This window comes from Chaetodon trifascialis, chromosome 11 (assembly GCF_039877785.1).
Source record: "Chaetodon trifascialis isolate fChaTrf1 chromosome 11, fChaTrf1.hap1, whole genome shotgun sequence".
NCBI classification, from domain to species: Eukaryota; Metazoa; Chordata; class Actinopteri; order Chaetodontiformes; family Chaetodontidae; genus Chaetodon; species Chaetodon trifascialis.
The window spans coordinates 24,181,575-24,195,479 of NC_092066.1; the positions used below are offsets into that span (position 1 = coordinate 24,181,575).

At 44.6% G+C, this 13,905-nt stretch overlaps 1 non-coding gene across 1 annotated transcript; it reads left to right on the top strand.

Annotated features, from left to right (window-relative positions):
- Window positions 1-1,620: 1,620 nt before the first annotated feature.
- Window positions 1,621-1,788, top strand: LOC139339564 (U1 spliceosomal RNA). Its single transcript, XR_011602700.1, has one exon. It is a non-coding gene; the product is annotated as a U1 spliceosomal RNA (small nuclear RNA).
- Window positions 1,789-13,905: the final 12,117 nt, after the last annotated feature.

Consider the following 13,905-nt stretch of genomic DNA (forward strand, 5'->3'; position numbering starts at 1 on the left):
CTGTATGATGTTCTGGCACCGTAGGCTGTAATGGCTGGAGGTTCTGCACATGTACAGGCACAAATATGGGGGGAGAAGCCCAAGTATAGATTTATATATAAAAGACATCCAGTGGGAGAACCGGCGAACAGATAAAGAGGGGGACCTTGCGGCAGCATACAAAGAACAATGATGAACACGATGATCACTACCAGTCATGAATCGCAAAGCTGAGTGATAAACTATGTCCAATTTCTTTAGAGACTGGTCAGATGCATTCATAAAAAGCAGATCTCCGTAGTCCAGTAAAGTTAAAAAGTTCATTAAGATTCAACATTCCCTTACCCAAAGTGAAAGACAATGTTTATTTCTAAAGAAGAAACCTAATTTAAGTTTCAGCTTAGAAACAAGATCATCTACATGGGGCTTGAAAGTCAGGTTCTCATCAATCAAAATACCTAAGTATTTATAAGAGGCGACCAATTCTATTTCAGCTCCTTGGACAGTTAACAACCTGGGAATGTTTGATGGGAGCTGCTTGCCATTTGAAAAGAGCATAGCCTTTGATTTATTTGCAATTTGCAATAATTTTATTTCGTACAGACGGGACTGAACAACATCAAAAGCAGACTGCAAGTATTCAAAGCATTGTAATACTGATGGAGATGAACAATAAATGACTGTGTCATCAGTATAAAAGTGGGACACAGTATTTGGCAAATTATCACAAAGGTTGTTAACGTATATTGTGAAGAGCAATGGCCCTAATATCGAGCCTTGTGGCACACCCTTTGAAACAGGAAGAAGGGAAGAAGAGGACCCAGAGACCTGGACACGCTGTGTTCTGCCTGATAGGTAGTTGTTGACCCACATTACAGCTTGGCTGGATAAACCAATCTTACGGAGTCTGTGTGCAAGAATAACGTGGTCGACTGTGTCAAATGCTTTTGACAGGTCAATAAAAAGGGCTGTGCAGTACTTCCGGGTATCGAGTGCTTCAGTTATATCATTTACCATATAAATTGAAAAAGACTTAGAGATAGTGTGGTTAAATGGGAATAATTCCATCTTAACCAATAACCATAAAGATTTGGCTTGGCAGATTGTCCATCAGTGTGTGCCCACAAGAGCATTCCTGGAGAGGAGGAAATGCCCTAGGCCTTTATGTGGTGACAATAGAACTGTGCAACACCTTTTTTGGTCATGTCCTGCCGCTAGAGGTGTCTGGTTACTTGTTACGTGTCACCATGGCTGCAAAACCTGTACAGAGCTCCTATTTGTTATGAGGACATAGCATATGGTGTTCTGCAAAGAAATACAACAGCTGAGGTAAGGAAATGGTGGGCCGTCATTAACCGTGTAAAAGAAAGTCTATGGAAAGCAAGAAATGTACTAGTTGTGAGAAAGTTTTGTGTCCCAGAAGAAGTTGTTATAAAATCTATAAAGATTTTTAATGATTACATTCTAAAAGATAAGTCAGCAAAAGAAAACTAAAATGTTGCAATGGAGAGTTCCAAACACCCCTTTGTTTGATAACATATGACCAGTTTTAGTTGAAATTATGGAAAGATTGCAATGGGATTTAAATGGGACAGCTGACACTAAAATGTAATCATGCGTAAGTAATTTGTATACTTGATGTTACCCCTGTCTAAAGGACTAAACATCAAAAAATTGAAAATTGTTTCACCCATGGCAAGGCGCATCCATTGCACTAAGGGATGTGCTGACGCGTGCGAATTCCCCACATGTGGGAATCTCGACTGCATAATTTGTGGTAGTGGGGGACTATGGACGCACTCTCCCCTCATCATAGTGTTGAAGATCAAACAAAATGGTCATCCACTGTGACTTAAGTTCATCAGCTTTTAGACTTATATGTTGTTGCAGGCCTGTGGTTGCTTTCACAGAGACAAACGCTGCATGCCAAGTCGCTGTTTGATAAGTCAACAAAAGAAAAAAAAAACAAAGCGTTTGCAGTGGAGAGTTCCAAACACCCCTTTGTTTGATGATGTACGATCTGTTTTAGCTGAAATTACAATTATGGAACGATTGCAATGGTATTTAAATGGAAAAGCTGGATCTCAAATGTAATCATGTCTAAGTAATTTGTGTACTTTGATGTTACCCCTGTAATGGACTTAATAAACGTCACAAAATGAAAAGATTGAAATTGACTTCCGTGGGAAGGAACACCATTGACTTGCACCTATTTTTGGATGGCTCTGCCACTTGGCTGAGCCGCGTGCATTTGTGAATATCAACAGTGCCGTCGGTCACATAGACACACACAAAACGCTCAGGGCTGAGCCAGGGAGCCTGCCCTTCTTATGCGCAAGTCGAACGCTTGCACCACGGCGTGTGCGCACTGTTCCAGGGGGTGGCCTGGGCCAGCAAACTGTTGAACCTCATTGCTTCTCAGCCTTTTGGCTAGATCAAGTGAGACTTGGTTCACTTTCTGAGCACAGAAAGATCACATCCATGGGAGCGATGGCCGCAATGGCCGTTAACGACCAGACACCAAGGGTCGGGCCGAGGTATATGCTGCGGTTCAAGGCAAGATCAACACAAGAAGATGTGCTGCCCAGAGCATGTTTCTGCAAAGAAGTCATCATGGGGCTCCTGCATCTGAAAGCTGAAGATGTGTTCTGCATACAATGGAACCAGCAGGAACAAGCCTTTGATGTGACCATGAGGAATGAGGACATCTACGGACGGACGGTGGAGGTATGCAGTAAAGAATCTAACACAATGCGGGTATTTGTATTATTCTTGGCAACCAGCTTTCTGCCGGCACTGCCAGTAGTCTGGCCACACAGAGGCCCACTGCACTGGGGACCGCTGCCGCTTCTGTGGGCAGGGAGGACATGAGGCCAAAGACTGCCCAGCACCAAAGACCTGTCATGGTTGTGGGGGAGAGGACCACCTGTATCGTAGCTGTCCTGGCCGTAAGAAGACCTTTGCTGAAGCCATCACTGCAAGCAGGGCTAAGGAGGGAGCCAAGGCTGCACAAGGAAGACCTACATAAGTAGGGGCTGTTCCAATTATATCAGTGCAAGTGGAGGCAGCTGCTCATGCTTTTGGGGGTGGGGCAGAGGATGAGCTGCGGGAGCAAGGATTGGTCAACACTTTTACTGCAGATGATGGGGCCCTGGCACCCTCAGCTGATGTGGAGGCGGTTCCCCTCACCTTGTCTCCTATCCCTTGCTCCTCTAGAGTGAAGCATGGGGCAAGGAGTCTTTCACAGGTTTTAGGGGATGGGCTTTCTCTGGAGGAAAAAAACAATGTGGAGAGCGGACACAACAAAAGGACCAAAGGAGTAGTAAAAGGGGAGAGGGGGAAGCCCGCAGTTGAGGGGGGTGACCATATGAATGCAGGAAGTTTAGGGGAGGTGGTGTCAAAGAGTGGGGTGACAGGGGTATCGGGCAGAAGGCTGGAAAGGATAAGTCCCAGTACAATGCAGGAGACCTGCTCCCAGCGGAATTTAGGTTGGATCCTGATCTCACCCGTGGTCTGTATGTGTTACCATCCCCATTAAGTGGGGATGCATATGAGGGTCCCGATAGGTCCACAACCTCCCCAAATACGGTGCCCTTTTCTTGGGCGGAACAGATGGACAGTGAAGGACTTTTCTCTCAGTAGAACGAGAAGAGGGTTTTTTTGTTTTTCGGTGGGGAAATGACTTTTCTTAATATATAGTTGGTTCCATTAAGGTTTGTTCATTAAATGTGAGGGGAATGAGGAACCCTGTTAAGAGAAGGGTTGTTTTTGATTTTGTAAGCGATCAGTGTATCTCCATCTGTTTGTTGCAGGAGGTTCACTTGCGGGATAGCAGGGATGTTGGGGTTTTTACAAGGGAGTTGTGGTGAAGGGAAGTCAGTTTGGAGCATAGACGGTGTCCACTCTACAGGGGTTGGGATTTTGTTTGGTATTAAAGAAATCAGTGTAGATGATACTTTTGTTATTGTGCTGGGGAGGATCATGGGTGCAGATTTTGCATTAGGCATGTGCAAACCGAGAGTAATTGTGATGTACAGCCCACAAACTCCAGCAGAAATGAAGGAAGCTTTTGAGTTAGTGCAGCCGCACCTTGCCACAAATAGGCAGGTGATTATAGGTGGTGATTTTAATGTGGAGTTGGGCAAAGGGGGTGACACAAGCGATACATCTCACAGCTTATGGCCGGTCATGGTCTGGTGGACGGGGGAAAGAGGGTCAGTACACTCATGGACAGTCCCACCTGGCGTAACTCACGGAGCATAGCCAGACACTTGGATTATTTGTTTTTTACTAGATCTTTGGTTTTGCCAGTGGGCAGACTATTCCCGGTCTTTTTTTCTGGTCATGACTGTTTATTGCTTGAGGTGTGCTCATGCATACCGGCTTTTGGACCGGGGTTTTGGCGTCTCAACACTAGTGTACTGGACGAGGATGTTTTCAGGCAGACTTTTCATTTGTTTTTCAATAGTTTAATAGAACTAAGATCAATGTGCACTGGAGTGATTGAGTGGTGGGAAATTGCCAAAGAGAGGATTAAGGAATTTTGCTTGATGTACTGTAAAAGGAAGATGAGGTCTGCACAGGGGGTGGTATGTCACCTTCAGAGCCTGCTCGAACTTGAGTGTGCTGAGGCAAATAGTGGTGGTTCTGTGTCTCAGCAGGCTTGTGACTCCTTGAAGGCACAGCTCAGGGACATCTTTGAGAACAGAGCCCGAGCATACCTATTGTGGTCACACTGGGAATATATGGAGAATGCAGAGACATGTTCTGCTGGGTTTTTTGGTTCAGCGCAAGCTGGCCGGAGAAAACAGGTAGTGACTGGACTGAGAGACAAACACGGTGTGGCAGTGTCAGAGGCGGGAGGGATGTTGCGTGTTGCCACTGAGCACTACAGTGCCAGCTTCATGGAAAAAGAGGTGGATATAGAGGGAGGGGAGGTCTTCTTAGACTTCCTGATGCAACGGGTGCCAGGGGACATAGCACAGGCTTTGGAAGCCCCGCTTACCCTCCACGAGCTTGAGGGGGCTCTCAAAACAATGAACAGGTGGAAAGTACCTGGCATTGACGGACTCCCAGTTGAGTTCTAAGTTAAGTTTTGGGACATTCTTGGGCCAGTGGTGTTAGAGGTGCTGTCCTCAGTGCTCTCAACCAGAGCCACGGGTGGGTCCATGCCACAGGGGTGTTATCCCTCCTGTATAAGAAAGGGGATCGCACTGACCTTCGTAACCGGCGGCCGCTGACCATGCTGTGTGTTGATTATAAACTCCTGGCAAAGGTCTTGGCCACTCGTATGGGCATGGCACTTCCACATCTAGTCCATATGGACCAGACATGCGGGGTGGCAGGGCGCTCAGCAAGGTGGAACCTACAGCTCATACGGGATGTTGTGGCATGGACAGAGGACAGGGACCTGCCGCTTATGGTGGTCGTCCTAGATCAGGAAAAAGCCTTTGACAGAGTTAATTGTGGTTTTATGTTTAGGGTGTTAGAGAGGTTAGGTTTGGAGAGTATTAGAGAGGTTAGGTTTGGGTAGAAGCGTTAGGTTTTGATCAGTGTTTTGTAGGGTGGTTGCACACTGTATACTGGAGTGGGGAGCAGGGCTTCAGTCAATGGTCATCTGGGCGAAGTGTTCAGTTTGCACTCTGGTGTAAGACAGGGGTGTCCGCTTTCACCTTTGCTTTACATCCTGTACATGGAGCCCCTGGCAGCAGCCATTCAGGCTGACCAGTGTGTGAAAGGTTTCTTGGTGCCTGGCAGCGGCGGCCTAAGGGTCAAGCTGTCTCAGTACGCTGATGACACCACTCTGCTGCTGGACAGTGATGCATGCCTCATGCGATTACTGGAGGTTTTCAGGAAATTTGGTCAGGCAGCTGGCGCTAAAATTAACTATGCCAAATCCTCAGTTAAGTTTTTTGGGAAGTGGAAAGGGAGGGTGGATGGGCCAGGGGGACTGTCACTCTGCACAGGACCCCTGAAGGTACTGGGGGTCTGCTTTGGGACAGCCTACAGTGCCACAGTCAACTGGACCAGGTGCTTATTGGCGATCCAGAAGAAGCTCCAACTATGGAAGAGCAGGCACCTAACTTCGATGAAAGTGCTTGAAAGTAGACATTTTGCCTACCCTCTAATACTTGGCAAATGTGACCCGTCACGAGAAAATCAGCAAGAAGTCGGCTCGGCGCAAATTGTGTAAACAATGAAAAATCGATTTTTTTTTTTTAAATGAGTGATTTTCGTTTTTTTGCAGAATATGTAAGTTGAAATCATGAAGAAGCCACCCCATGTTTCAAATGACAGTATTGGGGGCCTTAAAACGATAAATTTTGTATTTGAACTTGGGTTGTTTTAGAGGAGATTCTCGGTCCTAGTTGGCGATGTGGCGATTCAACAATAAATTAGCATACTGGCTTTCTTTGGCTATTCATGGATATTCACGTGCTTCTGTTCTTTTTTTCGGCTAATCAGCCGCATGTTAAAAGGGGAAAGAATACGACAAAGAGTAGTAGTAGTGATGGCGGCGCGTGCAGATGCAGCGGCTCCTCTCTGTCCCGATAATGTGGTGTCTACATGTTTGTCTTCGTCGGTATGTTCCACTGATTTTATGTTTTCGTCGCTCTTCTTTGTCCCAATGCGCACATACAGCTGTGGGACATCGGCAACACAGAAATCTGCAGATTAAACCCGGCACGCATTAAGTTAAGCTGAGTTACACCAACCCCTACGACTGCAGCACACCCGCAGAGGAAGTGCTGCAGGCGATGTGAGAGGAGGCGGATGCTGGGAAAGCACAGGAGTATCTGGGCTAGGCTAGCGGCGAATCCACACAAGCCAGCTATACCATCTATCATACTCGCCAATGTAGGCTCCTTGGACAACAAAGTGGACTATATACACCTTCTGAGATCGACCCAGCAGACCGTGAGAGAGTGCTGTGTTTTCGTTTTTATGGAAACATGGCTCAATAACAGCATACTGGACTCCGCCATCCAGCTGGACTGGCTAACATGCTGTGGCTAACACTGCGGTGGCAGGGTCTGTGTTTACCTTAGGGATGCTTGGTGTCAAGACGCCGTGGTGATTTGTAGACACTGTTCACCCCTCGTGGAGTTTATGATCATCAAGTGCCGGCCTCTGTTAACGTCCTGTACATATAGTAACATTGACAAGAAAGTTGACTTGACTCATTCAGCTCATTCAGCAACAGAATGATCCATCCCACTGCACCACAGAGTGACAGAATTTATTTTACTTAATTTAATATCAGAAATAAGTATCTACATTTGCTCCTTCTAACTTTTAAGTGTATTACCTTTCTTGTTTTTCATTTTTATTCGGGGCCTTTTTCTAACAAAAGAATTTCCATTTCCATTTGATAGCCATTGTTCAACCTACTACAATAGTTTGAACAATGTAATGGCAATTTCAGTTCCTTGTACTTCATCTACTTGAGACACCCCACCTCCCATTTCCTCACCAGGATATCAGATCCTATTGTATTTTAAATTCTGATGTCTAGACCTTTTAACATCTACATACAAAGTCCTGCAGGATGTCTCCAGTGTGAGCCACCCCCTAGGTAGTCGGCTCCGATACCTACAGCAGACCAAAAGGTGCGAATACACACCTTTGGGTAGGGGAGGTGTTCCTAAGGTATAAATGTTTAGCTCTCCCCATGCTTGGGGTCTTTCTTCATTCTACCGCTCGTGTGATGATTGACCTTTTCTTTGCAAAGAAAATAAAAACCTTGTCGGCCAGCAGAAGTCTCTATTTCATTCTTCACCAGCAGCAGAGAATTTCCACACCAACAATGGTTAGGGGGTTGGACTGTATGTAAATGAGATTCAATGAGCAGCACTGCACTTACCTGGCTGCCCTGGTGCCCCCAAATATTTTCAGATTTCCATGTGTTAGACATCATATGGGGAGGCAGATGAGTACATGGCAAGGACATGCATCCTGGCTGGCACTAAAGAAGGGGGCAGAGCCGTGCCACACCTCCGCTGAAGCTAGACAGCATTTTTGTGTCCTTTCTGTGTCAGGAATTGTCTTGCCCAGTGAGGCATCCCTCGGGTTACTTCCTACATCTCTTTTTTTTGCTTATCAGGCAAGACAGATGATGGACTGGACCAATGTGGCACCACAGTCGGAGCAGAAGCCATGCAGCCAAATGGCTGCGAGCACATCCAGAGACGTCAGAAACAGCTGTGAGAATAGATCATAGGGTCCTCTATAAAGAGGATGTGCAGAGAATAGCTGAACCAGCAGTGGTTGAGACACCTACAACGGCGTAGAGGGAGATTCAGCCATGAGGGCTTGACAATGGTCTTAAGGACTTAAACTGGCTATGTCTCCATAAATGCCTGCCAGTAAGGGAAACTATGTACCGGCATTGGCTGGCAAGATCCCCAGTGTGCCCTAGGTCTACGTGTTCAGGAGAGGAGATGACGAGACACATTATATGGGATTGTTCCTTTGCTCAGGTGGTATGGGGTAGAGTGGAAACATAGTTACACCAGAGAGTCCCTAGTTTAAAACTGACGTGGGCTAAGGTTGAAAGAAGGTTGGGGCAGGGATGGGTCAGGCTACTTTCACGATCTGGTTCATTGTTAGCCTAGTTAAGAGCAACTTGATGGCATGGCAGGACCTTGTGCAGAAAAATAGAAACAACACTGTAGAATGGGTGACAAGGAGGGTTGAGGCGATTGTAAAGGGGAGAATTAACAGGGACATTGTTAAGTGGGGGCGGCATGCTGCTTTAGAGAGATGGAAAGGTGGGTTTGGGCTGAGGATTCAGGGGTGAACAGTGGGTCTTCTGAAATTGCATTTCATGTTGCTTTTGGTTTTGGTTGGTGATGGATGTTATACTTTGGATGTTACATGGAAATGTATATGTGTGCTAAGAACAATTAAAAAAAATCTGTTCTTATCAGTTTAATATCTGAAATGTCCTCAATATGGGGATATAAGCATCGCCATCGGTCACACACACAAAACGCTCAGGGAGCACTTGGGTGGAGGTGCTGAGCGTTCTCCCTTCTTATGCGCAAGTCAAATGCTTACAACGCAGCGTGTGTGCCCTGCTCCAGGGGATGGCCTAGGCCCGCAAACCATTAGGGCTGTGTAATTTGTGGTAGTGGGGGACTGCGTGCGCGCTCATCCTCATCATAGTGTTACGTTTCCCCTCAAAACAAAACTTAATGGCGGTTGCTGGAAGGGGAAACTAACAAAAAACTGCACTCAACACAAAATGGCTCCCTTGGGGTCTAAAAGGTGATGGGTAATAACATCCACAAACACCCAATAATTCTATCAAAATGATAGAAGAACAAAAGAAATGAGCCCGAAAACAAAAAATTTGGAGTCACTAAAAAGGAGAGAGTGAAGTTCTGGAAAAGAAAGAACACTATAGTTTAAGAACATTCACACACTCATTCACAATGCCACACACAAAAGCAGGAGAGCCAACTAAAGGCTAAACCCTCCAGTGTCACATAGCCAACTAAAGCAGAGCCACAAGCCTCCTTTTATAGAGCAGCCAGGCTGATTAGTTCCAGCTGCGCTAATGAGTGCAGGTGCCATCAATAGGTGCACATCACTGAAGGGGTGGAGCTTACTGCCTACCATAACTCCTCCTCCTCCTCCTCCTCCTCTGGTAGCTGGTTTCTGTCTGGGCTCATGATTTCCCATCTTGTTTTTTGTATTTATTTTAACTTTCCTTAAACTTGAAAGTTTTCATTTTTGGCTAAATTGGATATCTAAAGACATATTATATGGACAAATATTTAAAAGTTGTGGATGACCCTTGCGACCTCTGATATTTCACGGATACACTCTGCTCTGGCCTACTGACAGAAAAAGCCTGCAGGCAGCTAAAGCTAACTAGCACCAAGATGCCTCCTTTCTCCACAGATGACCTCTACAAACTTCTGCAGCAGGTTGCAGTGCTGGAAACTAAAGTTCAGCGTCTGGAAATAAACGCAGAAGTGAACGGACCTTGAGGAAATGACAGCACTTTGCCGCTGACTCAAAACAGCGGACTGGAGAATGCTAACATCCAGCTAATTAGCTCTGATACAGCTCCCACGAAACTAAAGGGCTGTGTACCGGGTAATAAGTCTGCCAGTATTAGTCCTCCCTGGAATGCTCTCGGGGCAAAGCCCAAGAGTAAATCAGCTGATATCGGGAGATGCCCAACAGGTAGAACCCAGCGCCCAGAGATCTGTCATGCGACAGGCTGGCCTGCGTTATCATCCTCCTCAACACCTATGCAGTGTAAAACACAGCCGTGGATAAAAGCTAAAGGGAAGATGAGCAACAAAGCTCCCAAACCAGCTAGTGTGCAGTTACAAAATCGGTTTGCTGCACTACTGCAGGACCCTGGATGTCCAACTGAAAACCTGGACAACTTCTTGGACTCACAGAGAAGGGTAAGGCCTGACAGGAAGTCAGAAGCTAGAAAGCTACAAGGACAGCTACTGACTGGTCCTGAGACTCTGGTTGTTGGTGATTCTGCTATTAAAGATGTGGGAAGAATGTAAAGCAGAAACACAAAAGTGTTGTGCTTTCCTGATGATACAGTCTCCAACATGACTGATAGAATCCTCAGTTTTGTTGCAGAAATTCCAACTCTGAAATACCTTGTACTGCACACAGGGGCAAACCATATTGCGAAACGACAATCTGAAGTGCTCAAACGAGATTTAGGTAAACTGCTAAATGCAGTGAGCTCTCTGAATGCTGAAGTCTTCTTCAGTGGGCCCTTACCACCAGTCAGAGAAGGAGGAGAGAGATTCAGCAGATTGTTGGCAGTAAACAGATGGCTTTCAACTGCATGTGATGTCCACTCAGTGCATTTTATTGACAATTTTAACTTTTTTGGGACTGCAGACATTTTTTCAAAGGAGACGGACTTTCCCTAAACATGTCAGGAGTAAAACTTTTAGCAACCTATCTTTCTTCCTGCATCACACTGTTCCCACTCCCAAGGACAAGAGACAAGAGGAATGCGAACAAAAGCAGCAAACACCACAACATGAAGGAGAACTCTCCCCCCGCCTGTATGCTCTAACCATGAGGGATGCCAGAGCAAAAAAGGGGATGCCTCATGTCCTCCACCAGGGGCCACTGCTCATGAGGATTCACTGACTCCAACCACTAAAACTCCACCTAGGTCACCATCTCCAACTGCCCAAACTCCATCTAGCTCATCATCTTCAATGGGTATCCCATCACCCTCCTCCCCCCTGCTGGAGTTTACTGACCAAATGAACAAACTTGTCAGCACTGGTATCAGGCTTACTCCTCGCCCATCTGGGATCCTGTCCCCCCAAATTCCGCCCCGCCCCCTACAACCACCCTGTCCCCCTCCACCACCACAGCGCCGACGGGCACCACCTCCACCCCCTCCACTGCTTGATCTGAACCTACTCCAGTCCCCTTGTAAGAGCCCAGCACAGCCACCTATTTGTGTTGGTAACTGATGTGTTCTGGGTCCAGCTTTTAAGGCAAATGTGATGCCTGACTTTTCCAAGGAAAAGCCAGGGCCCATTGTGCCGGAAGCTGTATTGATTCATGTCACAATAGGTAGGAGAAGATCGTCCATCTCTCCAGAAACATCACATCATCAAAATAAACATGTATTCCATGTCAGCCACAGTATGTTCTAAAACATGGGGATGTTGGACATTTTAGCACATTTAAGTTAGCTCTTTTAAATGTTAGGTCTTTGGCAGGCAAATCATTCTTAATGACTTTTTAACTGAAACTTGGTTAGGACAAGATAACGGCGCAGCAGTTCTCAATGAGTCAGCCCCTCCGAATTTCAGTTTCATAAGTGAAGTAAGAATGCATAAGAGAGGAGGCGGAGTCACCTTTTTGTTTAATGATAGCATTCAATGCAAGAGAGTCTCTTATGATCAGTTTGAATCTTTTGAATATGTTGCTATTCAATCAAAGTTTCCCTGTCGATCAGTCTTCGTAACCATCTACAAACCCCCAAAATACAATGCAAAGTTTTCTGATGAGTTTGCAGTATCTACTGTCTTTGTATTGATTTTGACTGTGTTGTGTTAGTGGGTGACTTCAACATTCATGTTGATAATCTCAAAGATGGATGTGCTAAAGAACTTTTAAACATTCTGGATAATTTTTGGCCTATTTCAACACGTAACACATTCAACACATAACAAAGGGCATATATTAGACTTGGTTATTTCCAAAGGGCTTAATATCTCTGAGGTTGTGGTGACGGATGTTGCTCTTTCTGATCATTACTGTGTGTCATTTAAAATGGCCACACCTGCTATTCTTAACAGAAGTGGAACAGAGGTAATCAAAAAGCGTTATATTAATGACAACACCTGTGCAGTCTTCACTCAGTCTTTTCCACCATCACCAACACTGCCCTCAGCTTCAACTGATGACCTTGTAAATAGTTTCAGTTCCAAAGTAATGACTTTTATTGACTCCATCGCCCCAATTAAGACCAAAGTTTTGTCAGGAAGGAAGAAGGCACCTTGGAGAATCACCACACTGGTCGAAGTCCAGAAAAGAGTCTGCAGACAGGCAGAGCGCAGGAGGCGAAAAACCAAACTCCAGGTTCATTATGAGAGTTACAAAAACAGTTTCCACACCTATAACCATGAACTAAAGAAGGCAAGCATTCTTCTCAGAGATTATCGACAGAAACTGTAATAATGCCCGCACTTTGTTTTCTGTTGTGGATAGACTGACAAACCCCACAGCATCAGTCCCTCCTGAACTGCTATCCAACAAGTCATGCAATGATTTTGCAGCCTTTTTTACAGATACAATTTTAAGGATAAGACAAACAGTGCGCAGCTTCAGCTCAGGCAAAATGATAAGTCCATCTGTGCCTTCTTGTTCTCCAGTTAATCTAGCACATTTTAACCTTCTAGATTATACAAGGCTGACAGAAACTGTATCACAGGTAAAATCCACAACATGCTGCCTTGATACTCTGCCAACAAACTTTTTAAAAAATATTTTTCATTGCATAGCTCCAGATGTGTTGCAGATAATAAATAATTCTCTTCAGTCTGGTCAGTTTCCCCAGGCCTTGAAAATTGCAGTAATAAAACCTCTCCTGAAAAAAATAATCTGGTTGCTTCAGTAATAAGTAGGGATGAGCGAGTACATCACTATCTGTATCTGTATCTTAATCTGTATCTGTATCTGTATCTGTATTTGTATCTGTTCAGCCACCTAAATGATCTGTATCTGTATCTGTACTTGGAGTGGGTGTGGTTTGACTGGAAATGGGTGGGGCTTAAATCAGTACATTATTTTAAGTCTGAAATTGATATGGATTGATCAGAAGTTGCTATATTTATTGTTTATGTGAAAACTATTTACAGAACAGCCTCAAAATTGAGATTCAAATCAAAGTTTTTGATCACAAAAGTAAGAGAACTATTTACAGAACAAGTTGTTTTTATAAACTCAGAACATGAATATTCTTAAGTGTATGAATAAATAACAGAACAGCCTCAGAATTGAGATTCAGTGTTTTTGATCACAATAGTAAAGGAACTATTTACAGAACAAGTTGTTTTTTTTATTAACTCAGAACATGAATATTTTTAAGTGCATGAATGAATACAACACATGCAGTAGGAAACTATGTATACTACTAAGTATGCATGAACAAGAGTTGCCATACTGAACACAACTTTCTTTTATAGTTTTTTTTTTGTTTTTGTTTTTAATTTTTATGATCAAACTGTGATTTTTTTTTTCAATTATTTATTTATTTTTACTACCTAATGTTCTTGGCATTTTTTTCCCACACAAAGTTAAACAGTGTTAAGGTGTGTGTGTGTGTGTGTGTGTGTGTGTGTGTGTGTATGCGTGCTATGTAACAGTTAAAATAAAAAGCCTATATACAACGGTATATAAAGCTGAATT